The sequence below is a fragment of the Solanum stenotomum genome, chromosome 11, assembly GCF_019186545.1.
Source record: "Solanum stenotomum isolate F172 chromosome 11, ASM1918654v1, whole genome shotgun sequence".
NCBI lineage: Eukaryota > Viridiplantae > Streptophyta > Magnoliopsida > Solanales > Solanaceae > Solanum > Solanum stenotomum.
The window spans coordinates 27,030,964-27,038,125 of record NC_064292.1 but is presented as its reverse complement, the minus strand read 5'-3'; positions in this window follow the sequence as shown (position 1 = coordinate 27,038,125).

Here is a 7,162-nt window from a genome sequence, read left to right as displayed (position 1 = left end):
GTAGACACTTGTATCGGAAGTTGTATCTTGATTACGCAAACATCAAAATGGCGCCGCTGCCGGGGAGTGGTGTCACTTGAGAATTTTTGGTTTAGTAAAATTTTTGTTCTTCTTAGTTGTAGTTTACTCACTTAATCTTTAGTTTTGTTTTGTTTGCTTGTGTGTGAATATTTCAGAAAGCATGAGTGTGAACGGCGAAAATAGCTGCCAAGTAGGCCATCCAGCAGGTTATGCTTTCCATCGAGACAATATTGATGATATTAATAGTGTGTACAACCCTGCCCAAGTGGGTGAGATGGGTGCAATTTGCATGTCACAAGCAGACGGAAGTGAAACATTTGAAGTTACTAGCACAACACTCCATCTCATACATTCAAGAGGTGTATATGGAAGGTTAGAGCATGAAGATTGGTATGAACATATACGAAGCTTCATAGAAGTGTGCACCCATCTGTCATTCAAGAATCTATCACAAGAGTTCATACGTCTTCTCTTATTTCCATTATGATTAACCGGGGGAGCCACTAAGTGGTTGGTCGAGCTTCCAAAGAACTCCATCAAGTCATGGGAAGAGCTGGTTATGGCTTTTCATGAAAGATTCTTTCCTCCATCAAAGATGATGAAACAGAGAAACGACATTCAAAATTTTAATCCAAAGAAGGGCGAACCAATTCACGAATCATGGACAAGATTTACGAGATTTTTGCGAAAATGTCCAACGCATGGACTGCTGAGTGAGTTACTGCTCCAATACTCTTACCATAGTCTGGATTCGGGTAATAAAGGGATAGCTGATCAGCTGGTGCAAAGAGGAATAATGTTACAATCATATGAAGTAGCCTCATTCCTCCTAGATGGCATGACTAGAGTAAATCAAGCATGGTACACAAAAGATGACCAAGTTTCTCCACTGTGCTTCAGATTAACGCAAGAACAACTCGATAAAGAAAGGGAGAGGGACTAAAACATCAAAAAAATGTTGTCTCAAATGGAAGTGACACAAGAGCACATGAAGGGGACGTATGGAGTATTTCGAGTTGAGGAGGGTTCTTTTTTTGGTTAGTTAAGACTGGGGGAGAATCAAGGTTGGAACTCTAAAAGAGTTGAGGGGGGTTCTTAATCCGGTTACTTAAAATCAGGGGAGAATCAAGGTTGGAACTCCACAAGATATGAGGAGGGTTTCCACCCACGCTATCAACAGAGGGGCGGAAATCAAGGTCGGAACCATTATAGGAGTGAAGAACCTGGGATATATTGCCACGATTGGGCTGAGCAAGATGACCATGATGAAGACCATACTCAATTGAGTGAATGCCCAAAATCAAAAGGGAGTGCAAGTAATCCTCGGGTAAATGATCTATTGTCACGCATACTTGATAAAGTTGAGGGCTCTGATGATTTGCTAAAAGAGATGAGAGATGACGTTTCATCATTAAACAGTAAAGTGAATTCTCATGCTGATGCCATCAAAATGCTAGAAGGTCAATTGAGTGTATTATCAGCTCAATTAACATCCAGGACAGTGATGAAAGATAATGAAAGATCACTGGCTGTAGTTACCCGTAGTGGAAAGATGGCAAAAGGGAATGTGATGGAGGATGAGGACCCTCGAATGCAGGAATAGAGCCAAGGTATAGAGGAACGAGAATTACCTATTTCACAAAACTTGCCAAAGAACCACAAAAGGATGTAGAGTAACATGTTCATGTTCCAAAAGTCACGCACCATTTACCCAAAATACCTCCACCATTTCCTTAACGTTTGAAAAGGAAGAATGAAGATGATAAATTCAAATTTTTTTGTCAGTATTCAAGAGCTTATCAATTAACCTTCCTCTGGTGCAAGCATTGTTGGAAATGTTGGGATACGCCAAATTCATGAAAGAGCTGGTTACAAAGAAAAAGAGCTTGGACTATGAAACGATTGAGGTGCTCCATAATTACAGTGCAATTATGACAAATGAGTCAATCACTAAGAGAGAAGATCCTGGGGCATTCACAATCCTGTGCACAATTGGATTGCTCCAATTCGCTAAAGCTTTGTGAGATTTAGGAGCAAGCATTAACTTGATGCCCTATGAAATATACAAGCAACTTGGTTTAGGTGAACCAAAGGCAACCACAATGAGACTCCTTATGGCTGATCAATCAATCAAGCACCCAGTAGGGATACTCTATGACATATTGGTAAAAGTAGATCGATTCATCTTTCTAGCTGATTTTGTGATTCTAGATTGTGAGATGGATGCTGAAATCCCCATTATTTTGGGAAGGCCATTCTTAGCTACCGAGAGAGCACTGGTGGATGTCAAATGTGGGAAATTGAAGTTTCATGTGAACGATGATGAGGTGACCTTCAATATCTGTAAGTCCATGAATCAACAAAGTAATATCCATGTGGTGTCTATCGAGGATGTTACAGATGAGGCAGTGACAAGTGTGAGCCAGTTAATGCGCAAGAATGAACCCCTTGAATCTGTACTTGCCTATTATGATGAATCTGAAGTTCAAGGCTATGAGGAAGTGGTAGCTGCCTTATCAGGGTTAGGAGTACATTCAAGGAATCCAATCAAGTTGGATTTCGACCTAAAAAATAGAGAAAGTCCTCTTGCAAAGCCATCAACAGAAGAACCATTGAATCTGGAGTTAAAATCCCTACCCTCTCATCTCAAATATGCCTTCTTAGGAGCCAATAATACTTTACCAACGATTATCGCAATCGATTTTCTTGAAAGGCAGGTGAAATTGCTTATTGAAGTACTGTGGAAGCATATAAAAGCTATTGGATGGACAATAACCGATATAGTAGGAATTCTTCCTGGCATCTGTACTCACAAGATTCGGCTCGACGGTGAATGTAAACCTAGTGTGGAGCATCAACGGAGATTGAACCATCCAATGCAATAGGTGGTGAAAAAGGAGATTATCAAGTGGCTAGATGCGGGAGTGATCTACCCTATTGCAGATAGTAAGTAGGTAAGTCCGTTGCAATGTGTACCGAAAAAAAGAGGTATAACCGTAGTCCCAAATGCAAAAGGAGAACCTGTGCCGACAAGACTAGTGACTGGGTGGAGAGTATGCATGGACTATCGAAAGCTTAACTCATGAACCGAGAAAGACCATTTTCCAATGCTTTTTATGGACCAAATGCTTGACTGGTTATCAGAAAAAGGGTGGTATTATTTTTTGGATGGGTACTCCGGTTACAATCAAATCTCTATTGCTCTGGAAGAACAAGAAAAAACTACTTTCACTTGCCCTTATGGAACATTTGCATTCAAAAGGATGCCATTCGGACTATGTAATGCCTCAACCACATTTCAACGTTGCATGTTGTCTATCTTTGTGGATATGGTCGAAGACTCCATGAAAGTATTTATGGACGACTTTTCAGTCATAGGGGATACGTTTGAAGAGTGCTTAACACACTTAGGGCAAGTGCTTCAAAGATGTGTGGAAACAAACTTGGTCCTGAATTGAGAGAAATGTCATTTCATGGCGAAGGAAGGTATTGTTCTAGGACACAAGGTGTCGCAACAAGGGCAAGAAGTTGATAAGGCAAAAATTGAGGTAATTGAGAAACTACCCCCGCCAATTTCAGTAAAGGGTATTCGCAGCTTCTTGGGGCATGCAGGTTTCTACCGAAGTTTCATTAAAGACTTCTCAAATATTACACACCCACTATGCAAAATCCTAGAGAAAGAAGTGAAGTTCTATTTTGATGATGCTTGTATGGCCGCATTTAAGTTTTTGAAAGAAAAATTAGTATCCACCCCGATTATTATCAGTCCTGATTGGTCCTAATCTTTCAAAGTAATGTGTGATGCTAGTTGCATGGCATTGTGGGTAGTGTTGGGGCAAAGGCACAACAAATTCTTTCACCCAATTTATTACGCAAGCAAAACTTTGAATAGGGCCTAGCAAAATTATACGGTCACTGAACAAGAGTTGCTCGCAGTGGTTTATGTATTTGAAAAGTTTCGGGCATACTTGTTAGGCACCAAAGTAATAGTACACACTGATCATGCTGCACTTTGCTACTTGATGGTGAAGAAAGATGCAAAACCAAGATTGATAAGGTGGGTGCTACTATTACAAGAGTTTGATTTTGAGGTAAAAGATCAAAAAGGCTGCAAAAATCAAGCGGCCGACCACTTATCGAGGTCGGAAGGAAAGGAAGATGTCGAGCGTGAGGTCAACATAGATGAGTCTTTCCCTGATGAACATGTGTTTGCTATATCTCTCAAACCTACACCATGGTATGCAAATTTTGCAAATTACATTGTGAGTGGATTGATGTTGGATGAGCTGACCTTTTACCAACAAAAGAGATTCATGTTCGACATTAGAAAGTACTTTTGGGATAAACCATACTTGTTTCGAGAATATACTGACCATGTTATTAGGATGTGTGTTCCAGAAGAAGAAGCGGTAGAAATTCTCCATGCTTGCCATGCATCTCCAGTGGGAGGTCACCATAGTGGTATTCACACTGCTGCTAAAGTTCTCCAAAGTGGTTATTACTGGCCGTCCTATACAAGGATGCACATGAATTTTCAAAGAAATGCTCTCAATGTCAGCAGCAAGGCGGAGTATCTAGAAGGCACTAGTTGCCTCTCACACCTATTTTGGAAGTCGAGCTATTCGATGTATGGGGGATCGATTTCATGGCCCCATTTGTGAGCTCATTTGGAAATAAATATATCTTGGTGGCTCTAGATTATGTTTCCAAATGAGTGGAAGCCATCGCACTTCCAAACAACGAAGGAAAGAGTGTTGTCTAATTTCTGAAATGCTACATCTTCGCAAGATTTGGCACTCCTAAGGCAATCATTAGCGATGGGGGGTCCCACTTTTGCAATGAGTGGTTTTCAATGGCACTGAGCAAATATGGGGTGAAACACAAGGTAGCAACCCCATATCATCCCCAAACAAGTGGCTAAGTCGAAGTGTCAAATCGGGAAATCAAAAGCATATTGGCAAAGATAGTAAATGCCAATAGAACTGACTGGTCTAGGAAACTCGATGATGAACTATGGACATATCGGACCGCTTACAAAACGCCTATCGATATGTCTCCATATCAGTTGGTTTATGGTAAGGCTTGTCATTTGCCTGTCGAGTTAGAACACAAAGCATTGTGGGCATTGAAAGCTTTAAATTGGACTGGTCAAAAACTTCAAGGGAGAGGGTAGAGCAGTTGAACGAACTGGATGAATTTAGATGCAGATCGTATGAAAGTTCAGCCATCTACAAAGAGAAGATGAAGAAATGGCATGATGCTCGGATACTCAAACGGGACTTCAAGGTAGGAAATTGGGTTTTGTTATACAACTCTCGAGTTAGAATCTTTCCCGGAGAGCTCAAATCCAAATGGTCTGGACCTTTTAGAGTAACTCGAGTATTCACCAATGGTGCCATAGAAGTTGAAGATCAGGAAGGACCTCCATTTAAAGTGAACGGTCAACGCCTGAAATTATATTTTGGGGATTTTCAAGAGATTTCTTTGGTTGAAGTAGTGTATTTGGAAGATGCCTGAAGGCGTTGTTGCATCGTGCCGCGATGTTAACTAAGGCGCTGTTTGGGAGGCAACCCAAAACCATATACTGCTTTCTTTTTCTTTGATAAGATAATAGTGTGTTGATTGTGCAGATGGAAGTGTGGAGAGTGAACGAAAAATGTAGATTGGTGAGCAACACGTCCAATCAGCGAATCGCCGAATGGTTCAGTGACTCCGAAGTAGACCGCCGTTAAACTCAAGACCATCTTGAATTGGAGTCTATAAAACTCAGCGAGCATAGGAAATTATTGGCGAATCGCTGACTGTGTCAGTGATCCTAACAAAGACTGTCGTTTGGACTCCCACAAAACATGGAAGTTCTGTAAACTTCAGCGAGGCAAATGACTACTTGGCGTTACGCTGAATAGATCGGCGATCTTGACTAATGTCGCCGAATCGGCGAAAACTGGACGGTTTTGCAAGCCAAAGGTTTAAAAGTTTCGAACTCATTCAATTTCCCTCACTTTTTTCCTTCCCAAACTCACACCCGCACACTAGTTCCTATATTTTTACATTTTTGGAGTATTTTTAGTATTAAATTGTGCTTGGATCTTGTTTGCGTTGCTGCCTAGCATCTCAGTAGCATCTTAATCAGCACCAAAGGTTGGTTTCCAAGCACTAAGCTTTTTGTATTGAAAAGTTGTACTCAAATGTAATGACATTACTGTGATGATGTGTGTTGTCCCTCTCTGCTAGGATTAGAATATTTGTTCGCCTATTAGGTTTGCAAATTTTACCCGTACTAAGTTAAATAGTTAATTCTTGAAGCTTGCGATTTAAATTGGATGAAAAATCATGGGTTGTGCATGATTGTCACTGGGTCTAAGACTAATTTGAGTTGTGCATGCCTTAATTTTGTTTTCGGGGGTTGCGAGGTTGAATTCAGGAAGTTGGGTCAAAAGCAGGCATGTTGGGTCATTTGGTGAGCTGGGTCGAGCTCCGCCAAATCACTCGACGGTTCACCTAAAATCCCCATCTCGCCTTTAATTTAATGCCAAATTTGATGTTGAATTATGTAACTTTCGGCGAGAAGCATGATGTCGCCGAACACATTCGACGCCTCACTGAAAGACTTCTTGTTCGTCCTTTGTTTGCACCCTTGTATTCTCTATGCACTGCACTCAGCGAACCATCTAAGTAGTTGCGCGCTTCACTAACTGGTTCGGCGAAGTAATTCTGCAAATGAACTGCCTTGCTTTTGTTTGAATACTTTCTAATTTTTTCTCGAAGCTTTGCATAAATGGTTAGACCAAAAGTAGCTGGAAGAGATATGCCACCCTAACAAACAACAACGAAAAATTTCAGGAAAAATACAAAGGCAACAAATCCTCCCAAAATGGATAATGAGGGCAAGAAGCCCAGTGCCAACAAGAGAACAAATCCCCGAGACCCCACTATTCCCTCATAGAGACGTGGATTCTTCACAGCTATCCACTCCTTTTTGGTGGCTCATAACTTGGACAATCTTAGTAAGTCAGCTGTCGCTGAATCTTCTGAAGAAGCTCCGCGGGCCATTATCAAATTCGAGGCTGACACATCGGGCACTAATCCCTCTTTGTCTTACTTACTTTTATTTTTGGATTCTTTATCTCATTTGCACTAG